This window comes from Cololabis saira, chromosome 18 (genome assembly GCF_033807715.1).
Source record: "Cololabis saira isolate AMF1-May2022 chromosome 18, fColSai1.1, whole genome shotgun sequence".
NCBI classification, from domain to species: domain Eukaryota; kingdom Metazoa; phylum Chordata; class Actinopteri; order Beloniformes; family Belonidae; genus Cololabis; species Cololabis saira.
Window position 1 is genome coordinate 25,760,683 of NC_084604.1, and position 13,770 is coordinate 25,774,452.

The window sequence follows — 13,770 nt, forward strand, 5'->3', positions numbered from 1 at the left end:
AGTACATTCATGCTCAATATCTTGATTGATATATATATATATATATATATATATATATATATATATATATATATATATATATATATATATATATATATATATATATATATACACTGTTGAGTACATTTATGACAAGTGAAAAAAGGTTACAAATATGTAGCAGCATTTAAGTGTAATATCTTACTGTAAGGTATCTCCTGACCTGACTTGACATTTCTTTTCGAGTTTTTCCATGAAAAAATGACCATGCCGTGTATTTTCTCAAGATGTATTTTATGACATAGTTTATTTTTTTACTTATCAAAAAATTATGCAGATGGAAATACAAATGAATAATGCTGGAAATAAAAAGAAGACATCTACAAATGATTTTCTTGTTGTTGTTGTTAAGTCAGTCAAGAGGATGCATCTATTTAAATAAATAGTCACTCTGCAGCTGCACCTTTCTATTAATCTGCTGTTTCTTTTAGGAATAATGAGATACATGTGCGTTAGAGATGATACGTTCAGAAAAGAATGGAGAGAGACTTGTGAAAAAAGTTCAACAAATAGCTGTAAATAAAGATATGACTGCATGCTCAAGGGCTGTTACTATATAGTAAATGAAGAGGGGAATTATATATATATATATATATGTATATATATATATATATATATATATATATATATATATATATATATATATATATATATATATATATATATATATATATATATATATATGTGTGTATATATAATATATATATAATTTTCCACATAAGCCATAAAAATTAATCTGAGCCTAATAGTTCATTAATGCATAGTACAAGACAAATAGCTTAATTACTGCAGAGGCTGATTTACAAACGTCATTTTAAGAGTTTAAACGGGAAGAAAAGTGAACTTTGAACGTCTGGAATAGCCTGGAGCTGATCATTTTCTGCTCAGCTTCTCCCCCTGAAGATGGCACTGTAGCTATTTTTGGCTTCAGGATTACATAAAGTGCAGTCGTCGGGGACGGAGTCGTGTTTAAACCGAGTGGGAACCGCAGAAACAGCAGGTTAATTATTTATTCATAGCTCCATCTCCGACACGCTGTTGTCACGGCGGAGCAGGGAACCCGGTTGTTCAGTGCGTGCAGCCGCCTGCGTGTGACGTCAACGCGCCGCCGCCGTATCCACCAACTTCCGTTGACCATAATTGGGTAATTGCGGTTGTTTTGTTTCCATGGCAACGGGGGTAATGTTTCAGTATACGGGCTGTAGAAAATAAAATCTCAACAAGAGCGGGCAGGTGCGCTATTGACAACAATTTAACAAAATGTACTTGGTAACAAACAACAGTTTCTCATCATTTACAGAGCAGCTGTCACGTGATTGAGGGTAATTTTACTGAACTATTTTCTGCAGCGCCGAGGCTTTTCTGTCTGGACCGACAAAACTGCAGACTAAATGAGCAAAAGCCTATTCAGCGATTAGAATATGTTATATGACCTGCATTAAAACATTTAATGCACGTTTTATGACCAAATCCAATACAGCTGATACAGATGATTTGTCTTTTAATCCAGAATCTTGTCAAACGTTTTACAAAATGTCTCATGTGAGAAGTGCAGTTTTCATTGATGGCCAGCAGGGGTCGCTAAATCACGAGCTCCTGTCTATGCACTAATCACAGTGTCAAGCTTCTCTACTGGAGTTTTACTACAGTTTTTGTCCGTTGCTTGAACACTATAGACACATGCTTAAACCAAAGTAACATAACTTGAAGTTGTTGTTGCTATACCTTAAACAAAGTGTAATCATACCTTAAACAAAAGCGCTGCTTTGCACTTTAGTTGCAATTCTGTAACACACTTGCTCCTTTCTGCAACACACTTGCTCCTAGACACACACTATTTCATATATAAGACACTTAATTAAAAAATTAAATCTCAGGGTACCATTGGGAAAACACATCTATTCAAAATACAACATTCATTCATTCATTCATTCATTCATTCATTCATTCATTCATTCATTCATTCATTCATTCATTCATTCATTCATTCATTCATTCATTCATTCATTCATTCATGACAACATACATTGGTTAATTGAAAAGCCATAGACACACTCCTGGAAACACTTACACAATTGAACACCAATCAGCCAGCTACAAAAAGGCCTTAGTTACTGTAAGCCATTTTGACAACTTTGCAAGCATGGACGCAGGGATAGATGCAGATGGTTTACAGTTTTTCTCGATCTTTTTGGCACATTTTTCCATTCACAGTTTACTTTTTCAAAACAGCTCACACAAAGCCCTTAACAGAAGCTGAAATAACCAAAACACTTTATGATGTTTGCAGAATGACACCACTTTCTCACAACTTGTCACACATCCATCAAAACCAAACTTTTCCATCAAAACCTACAATTTTTTCTCAATTGAACATGTATGTTTTCTCATGTATTTAACAATGGATAACAAAATTGAAACTACAGCTATCAATATCAACTTTTGTTCAACACCCTCATAGTATTGACTATTTTACAACTGACAACATACTACAATTTGGGTTTTGTATTGAGCACTCTAACTTAGTTATATAACTTAGAAATATACTGTCAAGAGTATTTACAGTAAAATCAGAAAATGTGTATACAGTAAAATATTATAGATCTGTTTTTGTATTGCTGAAGTTCCTGTCAACACCATTGATTTACATTTGTTCTACTGTGTACAAAATGGCAAGATTCTGACAGAAAAATATTTATTGCAGTACTTGTCACATGCACATACTGTAAGCAATCAAAATCGAGAAAAACTGTATTTGCTTGTGTGTAGAGTTTTGACACAATGAGCCAAATTTAGCAAAACGTGTGTAAGCAATGGGCAAAAACTGTAATGTTACAATGTTACCCCCCCGCCCCCTAAAAAAAAGAAAAATCCTCACTGGGGAATGTTTTAATTGGGGGACTATGGTGAATCACTTTATATCACATGTCCAACTCAGTCTGTTGTACTCAAAAGCTGCAAATGAAAAAACTGAATACAGCTTTATCTAGCAACAAGACTCAGTAATAACACAATAAGCAAACCATATCTACTCATCTATTATATACTTCATCACACATAGTCAAAGATCTAATTTGCTTTTAGTTGATCTGATGTTTTGGGGGTTTTTCCTCACTAAAACCAGTATAACAATCAAAGCACAAGGACAAATTGATTGCTATTTTCTTTTAAATTCCCTTACCAAGTAGGAGCATTATGTACTTCATTCCAGTATAAGTGCTATTTGTGCTATCTCCATTTTCTTTTAATTTAGCGAATTTTGCTCCCATCACCTTTCAAAGGCATTCTCTGGAAAATACATAAAACCAAAAAATGTTAATAGACACATGTGTTGATGTGCTCCTTGGTTGGACATAATTCATTATTTCTGGAGATTCATTATGTCTTGAACTTATGTTTCTGAAAAGAGAAAAAAAAGTTAAACTTTGTCTTGTGTATTGTTCAGGGTTTAGAGAAAGCCTTTTTCTCATCATGTAAGAGTTAGGGTTCACCTTGGGAAAGTCAAATAAATAATACTAATTAAATAAATAACATGAAATAAAATATAAAAAATAACCTTTTGAGAATTATTAGTTGAGTAATTAACAGCTTTCTTTTCACTAAGGGTTCTGTCCATGGCGTCTGTTCATGATTAGCTGCAACTGAACCCTCCTGAAGGGTGTTTAAAGTGTATTGTTTCTCATGCTGTGTGTTACAGGTTCTCAGTAGGATTTAAATCAGATGAAGGAGAGGGGAGGTCATCCATTTTTCTTTGTGGTGTCTTCTGTCTGTCAAGTATGTTGGAGATACTGAGCATTTTGATGTGACATTATATCTTCCTGTAATTAATTTCTCTGACCTCATAGATTCCCCTTTTTTGTCTAAAATCACATAGCACATTTCAGTCCACTTAAAAATTATAGGCTTCCTTCCACTGTGCAACACAAAGCGTTGCCCTCGCTATTGATCAGCCATGTGTGTGCAGGATGTGCTGGTGCACAGTTATTTTAGAAAGCTGACAAATGAGGCTGTCAGCGGCACTGCTGTCCACTGACTCACCCTTCGTCTACTTCTTCCATCAAACGCTGTCTGCCCATCAGTTTCTCACCTCTTCTGCCCGTTTCAGTTGTAAAATATCAAACAATTAGATTTGTTCACAAGCACCCATCAGTCTTAGTGTAACATAGGAGAAGAGGGAGTTGGATCGAGGCCAGGCTGCTGCTCTGAGTGGATGCAGAAGTGATTGTTTTTACGTGAGAAAAAGAGGCAAACTGCTATTCTAAACACTCAAAATTATAAAGTAGAGATACAGGAAGTACAAGTGATGAAATATACTTTATTATTTCTGCTTTTTAAATACTTTACTCAATTAGGTGATGATTTTAGTCGAAGCACTTCTCAAGTAACATACTTCTGTAAAAACTGAAGTATAATTGACTTTGTTACTGTAATGTTTTGATGTTTTTAAAATGCAGAGAGTCAAAAGTAGCCAGGTCAGCCGTCCTAACTCTTCTGCTCTTGGATACAAAGAATTATTTTGGTTCCTCTGCATTCAACTAATTTCCAGGGGCCAGTGTCACTTTTGGGACAAAAACTTGTGGATCCAGAATTTTTGCAGCACTTCTTCTTTTGAATAGTGGCTCCTGGATGATTCTGTATGAGTCATTACATAACCCCCCCCACTATGATGAGAGGGGGTTACCAGACCCAATTCCTAAAACAGAATTTTTACAAAGTGAATGGGTATGGCTGGGTAAGAAATCTGGGTATTTTACAGGCACTGTAAACACACACACACACACACACACACACACACACACACACACACACACACACACACACACACACACACACACACACACACACACACACACACACACACACACACACACACACACACACACACACACACACACACACACACACACACACACACACACACACAAAACAACAATCTAAAGTATGTTTTTCTGCATGATAATGGATACTTTTGCATTACTCAAGTATATTTTTGTAATTATGCTTTTACTCAAGGGCCTGACTATGTTGGTCCAGGTGTTACTTTATACTTCTCAGGCAGTATTATGTAATATGGTATTCATTACTGACATTTTTACTGAAAGTGTCAATAAAAATATGCTTTAAGCAAATTCAATTACACGCACGTTGGTAGTCAGCAGTAAATGGACTGTATGCAGGCAGCAGAACATTATCACACCCATGATTTTTCTGACTAAATCAAGCTGTTTCTACAACATGGGTGTGTTCAGACTGTTCTGGGTTGCACCTGTCGAGACAGGACACCTTTTATCTTCAGTATTTCTTTTAAAGTTTAGTCACCTGATTCCTGCTACACCTACATCCATCCCCACACTGACCTAGATCAAATCATCCAGAATGAAAAAAAAACAAAACCCACCTAAATGTATATATAAATAATTCCAGTGAGGAATTTGGTTCTGTTGTCAAAAAATATACCAGCTAGTATAAAACTGTGCTTGAAGACTGAATCAGCTAATCAATCATTAAGCTCATCATTTATACCTCTGCTTTTCCTGCCCCGACTTGTGTTCTCTGCTGCTCTGTGGAACTTGGAAATAAAAATGACCTCAAGGTTTATTTGATACCAGTGATGTAATGACTTTCCTCCATTAGCTACTCTAATCATACACATGACTCCATAAAATATACATATCCAAGCTAGTGGTAAATTTAATCATGAGTTGACAGATTCATTAACTGGTTATCTGTTTCAGAGTTTCTTATTACCATTCTAACCAATACCGTATACCAATAGTTACCGTTCAACTTTAAATCCAACCAGTTAATAAAATATAAATCACACTGAACTTCAAAGTGTTCCAGTGTGAGACAGCTTCACTTCAGCAGCCTGCTACATGCCTCACATGGCCTATGCGGTTACTCCATCTATCTGGTGTTTGTTGTGTTGGTCACTGATTCCTCATCCCTTATCTCACACACCTTCCGACTCCTCCGTTTCTTGCATGATGTGATATTCCAGAGGAAGTGTTATAATAGCAGGGATAAATCTATGTCATAAAAACTTGGGAAGGCTTGGTCACCTGACATGAGTAACACGGTGAGAAAGCAATCCTGTACCAGTGCTAAAGATGGCAGTGATACGTGCGTGAACTCACCGCTTCTTTTGAACTGGGGATGGCACATTCAGTAATACAGTGAAGATCGTGTGTTATGTCTGTGCTTTGTTATAAAATGGCTCACTTGTTATATATAAAAAAAGGAGGGGGGTTTTCCTTTCACTGCCGTCCTATTTGCCTCTTGCTGGGGCTCCCGGTCGGGCAACTGGAGTCCGGTGGGGCCTCCTGCTCGCTTCCCTGACGCCCCGGTCTGACCTCACCCCTCATTGCAAAAGATAAGTTACCAATTCTAACTCTAATAATCATTCCTGGCATTATCATGATATATTGTTTCATAGTGTATTATTATATTAAGTTATGAAATCTCATGGGATGTTAAACTATAATATTATTATATTGTTATATATTATAGTATGGTGATATAATTTGGTTATATGTTATAATATTTTATAAAAATTATGCTATATTAGGATATTACTATATTATTATGCTAAATTTATATGATATCATGCTACACCACTCTATATGATAATTATTTATTTGTTTACTCTCGAATTAATATCCTCAATTTATGTATCTATTTTCATCATCTTATTTACACTCACACACGGCACACACACACACATACTGATGTTGTCTTTTGTCGTTGTTTGCACTGTATGTTAATAAATAATGTTTTTTTTAAGTGAATTTAACCACTTTCGTCAAAAGTTATGTACTACTGTATATAGATTTCCATTTGCAACCATATTTGGGTATAATCTGGGCTACATTTGGCACTAAGGGCTTAATCACGCCACTGGAAGGTCTGTGTGGGCCATGTGTGTCTCAAAGTTGATGAACCGGACCAAACCTAGGTTCTGGCATAAGTTGTATGAGCCAAAATTGACCCAAAATTTCAGAAGCAGCTTTGAAATGGGATACGGTAAGTGTTGTCGGACCCAGAAGTGGCCCAAAGGCCTAAAAAAATGTGAAGAATTAAGCCATGTCTCATGGATATGTGGCCAAGATTAGGCAGCCAACGGTACATGTGAGCCAAACAAAAGTGCAGATATGGGACAAGTTTGGGATAAACATTCTTTATTATTGGGGTTGTTTGTATAAATGATGCTGCTTTTATAGACTTTTGATTTCTATGAAATGGGGAATCCATACACTATTAGTTCAATAACACTGCCAGGCTTTACTCAAATGGCCAGAGTATAAGCAGGAATGAACAAGAGACGTGGTCGAGTGAAAAGATGAAAGCCTGTTGTAAAAAAAAAAGAGAAAAAGACTATTATTAAGAAAGAGGAAAGCTAGAACATCGTGTCCTCATATACAACAGGAAACTGGAATGTTTAACAGTGAAAATATGTGTCAGTGCAATGACTGAATTGATGTAGTAGTCCCATATGTCTTAATATTGATGCTCCTAGCTTCATCAACCCGTGCATCTGCAAGTGTGGAAATCAACCTTCACAAAATAAACTGAGGTAAAACCAGAATTTCCACTTCCTTCATTGTAGCATAAAAATTGGAAACATCGATCTGTAGCTTGAACATTTCCAAACGTCACATGTAACGTGTCAGAATACAGGAGCTTTGCTATTCTTTGCAAATTAAAAGACATATATTGATGGGGATCTACAACAGTGTGAAACTAGAAGGGAGGAAGAACAAAATGAGGGAAGGAAATCAAATAGACAAGTAATAAAAATAAACTTTGTGTATTATGTCTGCACTTAAGTGAATGATGAGTCAAGTATGTCTGGAGATGTCTGGTTCACTGGGTTTTCCCCAAAGATGTAATGGTGGATAATATATGATAAACCAATTTAAACTGACCTGAATGTACGACTGATGCATTTGCATGTTGGTAAACTTGAGATTTTAGTTTAATGCCATTTAAATAGCACCAACATGCAACTAAACGTAATCTCAAGGCGCTTTACACAATTTCATTTGATCAGGCACTTGGCAATAGTGGGGAGAAAAGAAACCTCCAGCTGAATCAAACTCAGAGTGCCATCTACCTTCATCGCCTGGTGTAGGAGTAAAACAGACAAGGCAAGGCAAGGCAAGGCAAGGCAAGGCAAGGCAAGGCAAGGCAAGGCAAGGCAAGGCAAGGCAAGGCAAGGCAAGGCAAGGCAAGGCAAGGCAAGGCAAGGCAAGGCAAGGCAAGGAGAGTTTATTTGTATAGCAAAGTGCTTTACATATAAAGAGAAGGAGAAAAAAAGTCTCAGTGCAGTGGCAGCATAAAGAAAAGTTAGAAATAAACTAGTGTTACAATTGAGTACTAAAATAAACATTGTTTAAAGTTAAATTCAGAATAGTTTAAATAACTCGGTCAAAGGCAGCTGTAAACAAACAAGTATTTCACCTTGATTTTAAGGAACTGAGGGTTTCAGTGTTCCTGTAGTTTTCTGGGAGTTTGTTCCACATTTATGGAGCATAAAAGCTGAATGCTGCTTCATGTCCGGTTCTGATTCTGGTGACACGGAGTAGACCTGAACCGGAAAACAAATGATCAGCCGGGTGGGACTGCTGGTCAGGAGGAGAAGCTTAAACAAATATAACATACAGCTGTTCTGCACTAATGGTTAATTAGTCACCAGTTATCTATGCATTACATTGTAAAGAACTGTTTTTTGCACTGATATTTATTTTCACTTCAGACAGAAAGTGGGTTCATGAACATTCAACATAAGACATATGAGACATGAATGTGGCCTTCAGTTGGTAAGAAGTTGAGTTTATTTGTGTTCTCTCAGACAAGTACACACCTTAGTTTTGGATTGTTATATACTGATCCGTCACCCCTCACGGGGTTTGGATCTGTCCGAATGTAGATCGGTGAACTGGAGTCATAACGGTGTTGTAACCTTTTCCATTGTGATGAGCACCAAAAATCTCCATCACACACTCCCACATGTAAGATCAGACTTGAATACGGTCATGTTCTTTAAAAAAAATACAGTTATATAATACTGGATCAATTTACATAAGTTATTATATTTATGTCCAATTTCTTTATTTGTCATGGAATCGGGTCAAAAGTGATGATACTGGACAGTATTTTAGGTTATAATTGTATGCAGGAATATAAATAATTCTAAATGTCCATGTTTGAAACAAGGAGTTATATAAAGTAAAACATGCAAAACAAATAGTTGCTTATGCAAAAAAAACGGCAGAAAGATACTTTGCGTGTACCTTGACGGACAGACAGCCATAATTCTGCAGGAGTTAGTGAAGCTGCCAGACCACAAAATGAATTCATTCTTCATTCATCAATTTTGGGCAGCTGCATGAAAGTTCATCCAAGATTATGTTTTGATATAAAACTCTCCAGAGCCTTGGACAAGACAAAAATCTTGACTTGTACTCTGCTGTAACTTAAAACAGGAATGTGTAAGCTTTCTTTAACAAAACTGCTCCGGAGCATTTTTGCGTATTGGTTCACAGTCATCTTTCCTTTGAACAAACGGCACTGACATGCACTGCACACTTACTCTGAATACCACACGAGTACGTTATTTTCATACCGGTATTATCATAGCTTCTTGAAGTTGGCTGGGACGATTCCCTCTGAGGCTTTAGGTGTCAGGTGAGCCCCCCACCATGTGTGTTCATGTGCTGAGTGACATATGTGGTTGCCTTCCTGCAGGCAGCAAGTATTTCAGCTGGATGCATAAACCTGTGGAGGGGAAAGAATACATATATTGAGCCATTAACATGCAGGACCCTCCTGTTTTGTGAAATGTCCCTGCTTTGTTTCTTCAGTTCTGCTTTATTAACTCCAAACGTCTCCCCTAAAATTGGTCATCTGTATTAAGAGCAACTGTGACGCACAGTCCGCCTCGACCTCCTCTCAGATGCCAGACATAAATCACAGTGGAACCAAATTAGAATCTAAAAAAAGGAACAGAGCCGGGTATTTTGGTGAGCCTCTAATAACTCAGCTGCTTGTTCTAGGTGGAACAATTGAGCTGGCATCGTGTTAAACCCAACTGAGCTTCAGACAATGGTGGAAATAAAACTTTACATGAAATAAAAGCCACAATGAAGAATGAGTTCCTTGATTATGTGCTTCAAGGAACTCATCTGATCCTGCTACATCTGCAGCAAATTATTACAGATTAGTGTTCATTTGTAAAGTGGTTCACAGGTGCTGAAGGATAGATTTCTGCAAGCTGTACTTCCTATGCCACTCATTTTATCAAACACTATTGGCAAATCAATACAGCTAAAAGATTTTACACCTGCATATACTGTTTGCGTTCCTTTAAAACAATAATTGCATCATCAGTAAGGTGCGTGAAAACAAATGTTTTACTTCTTAATTGTGGTCCAGTAGGATGTAGTTACAGCTGCATGCACTAGAGGGAACCGTCACAGAGGGTCTCTCAAATGTTTTTTTCTATTTTTCTGGAACTTTCTGGCGTCACTGTCAGAAACGCTGAGACATAATTTTGTGAATGTGTATAGTTCCTATTTTTTAACAAAGTTACAGCTTAATTATGGCTCACAGGGGAATAAAGTGGTCTTTTACAGCAGCTAAAGCAATGTTTGAAAATACCAAGCAGGAGTTACTTAACCAAGAAATTTTCTCCCCTGCCTGGAGTAATGAGACTTTACTTGAATTTGTGACTGGGTGTCTCTAGGCAAAAGTGCCTTTGGGGGCAAAATAATTTAGGGTTAAAAGGTGGAAAAAATGTTAAAAGTGTCATTAGAATTACCTTTAATTTCCCCTGCAGTCATGTTAAAAGATCATAACATTCAATCAGTTGTTAATTTTCCATTTCCACTGAAGCCATCCTGGCTTCTGCAGGTTTCCAGTCCAGCATAGGTCTTAGGTCTGGTCAGAAATATCTAAAATCATATCTGAACCTCCTCCCTTATTAAAAAATATATCTTATAAGTGAATAGGCAAATATTTGACAATAACACCAAGCGCCTTAGTTCATGAGTGTTTACGTCTGAGTGTTTGTGCAGGCTTTAAGTTTCCACAACCCAGTGGAGAAAGCTTCTGATGTCACAAATCCTGCTTGCAGGTTCACACCTTCAACTTCCACTGTAAAGACCACAAAATATTTTTACACTTTAAGCAAATGTAATTAAAACCAGCTATTGTCTGTCTGGACAGTTAAAAAAAGAGTTCTGGGGAGTCACATTGCCCAAACAGACAAACTATGAAGGTGCCTGAATGCTTGAGTCAAAAACACACTGTAGAACTATGTTTCAGTATGGTTTTATTTCACAACTTAGAGCTTGAATGAGTTAATGACTTAGTCGAACTTGTTAACTTACATAAATGTGGGTTTTAAAGCCATTTAATACAACCGTTTTGTAATCTAGCTCTAAACCAATTCAGTCTAACATGTGACTACTGTATATCTAAGATATCTAACAGACTATTGAACGCCATATCTGCATAACATCTTCCACACCAGAGGAACTAAGATGAATCTGCAGTCATTTCTTTTCTATTTATGTATTTTTTGCTCATTTTGAGTGAACTATATTGTATTCACCTGAAATATACGGTATTTAATTATATTTACTCGAGTGCTGTACTTTAATGCCAAGGCAACACTGACTTCTCCCGCATTCCAAAAACGTTTATTGGGGTTTTAGGGGCAGGTATTGGGGATTTGTTGCCCATAAGTCTAAGTCGTTGTTTGTCTATTCGTGCAATGGACTGGTGACCTATCCAAGGTGTATCCTTGCATTTTGCTTGAAAAGAGCTGGGATACACACCAGCCACCCCCATGACCCTGAAATACAATATGCAGGTGATGGATGGAGAAGTGTTTTCCAAGTTATACTGTCTTGATTTCTAAGCTAACAATATTTTATGGACAAATACTGTCTCAAGTGACCACCAATGACGTTACACAACTTTGGCACTTAGTTTTGGGCTGCCTGAATACATTAATGAGCCATCCACATTTGCAGGGTTCTGTGACATCATGTGCCTTGATCAGAGTTGTACCCTGATCCATGTTGAATTTGCAGCATGGACTAAGAGAGCTCGTTTGAAGTGGGTTGCACAAAGTTTCAACCTCAGTTGTAACTCTGCAGAGGAGAGAAGTGGACCCAACCCAAGGGGCTACATCAAGCTTGCTTGACTGACGTGATCACTTAGTAGAAAAAAAGATGCAGTTCCTTGAAGAACCACTAGGAACTCCAAATGCGAGTCAAGTTCCACTGATAAACTGGATTATCGAATTGCCTGAAAAACCACCTCATGAAAGCATAAAAAGGTTTTTGCGATACTTGGGAGTGTAAAAAAAAAAATTGAGCCATTTCCCCTACAGGTTTTCCTTTTTGGATTTTGTGAAACCCTAGTTAGCATCATGGGCATGTTCCAACCACATTTGCCCATTCTTTTATCAACTTGTTATTTTTGCCAACATACCTCTGTCCAGAGAAAAAAAGAGGAAAAAAAGAAAGTCTTCCAACCTCTTCTAAGAAAATGTTATGGAGGGTTTTTCCCGGTTAGTTTTAACCACTAAAACTTCTTTGCCACACAGTGGTTTAGTGGTTACCAGTGTTGCCTCACAGCAAAAAGGTTGTTGGTTCAACTCCCAGCACCAGCAGGAGTCCCGGTGGAGTTTGCACGTCCTCCCTGCGGCTGTGGACACCTCAACTTCCTCCCACACATACAGTATACTGTTTGTCAGGTTAATTTTGCTGAATTTGATTTGCATCTAAGGGAGTATGTGGTTGTTTGTTTACACGTATCTGTGATGGATTGGCAGCGCGTATCCCTGCTTTTTGCCCAAACAGGTCCCTGTGACCCTAAATAGAAATAAGGGCATATCGATAACTGACAGAAATCATATTTTTTAGCTATATTCACTAATTGTTTTGTAGATTCAGATTAATACGAATTATCAAATACAATTGATTCACTGTGCAACTGTTACCTGGAATGCATACAACATGCATAATACTTTTTTTTTTAAGCACACAAACTGCTTCTGTTAATGTAGTCTTATTTTAAAAAATATATATATATATATAAAATATATAAATATATATTTTTTAAATCAAGCAAACTGTTTCTGTTAATTTAGTCTTATTTTATTTCAATATAGTCCTCTGTTGTTTTTTTTACTTTACATCTTAAGGAAGTTCACAATACAGACATCCTATCTACCTCATACTGCTGCACCTGTCACTTTTTTTTATTGTATATATGTCAATGAGAGCCATTTGTCTATTTACAGTGAGCGAAAATAACAGAGTCAAATTCCCTGTCTTGTTTGACCTCACTTGGCCAATAAATCTGATTATGATTATTGATCCTAAATGATTCACCCTTTGAATGAGAGTCAAATAAAATGTTTTAACCTCTCATTGGCAGCCTATTCATATACCATCTCATTTTCTTATTTATTTTTTGTTATCAATTCAGCAGGCTACTTTAGGTTACTTTGGCAAACCTGTTTTCTTGTTGACTAACCGCCACCTGTGAGAAAATAAACATCATTGTTCCTGGTGTTTAAAACTTGGATATCCAACACAAGCAATGCAGAAATATCCAGATTTAAATTGCTATATAAACATATTGTCTGGTCAAAGTATAAAGAGAGTGGGTTGTAACACTATGTTAAATCAACTTCGGTCTTGAAATGTTAATGTG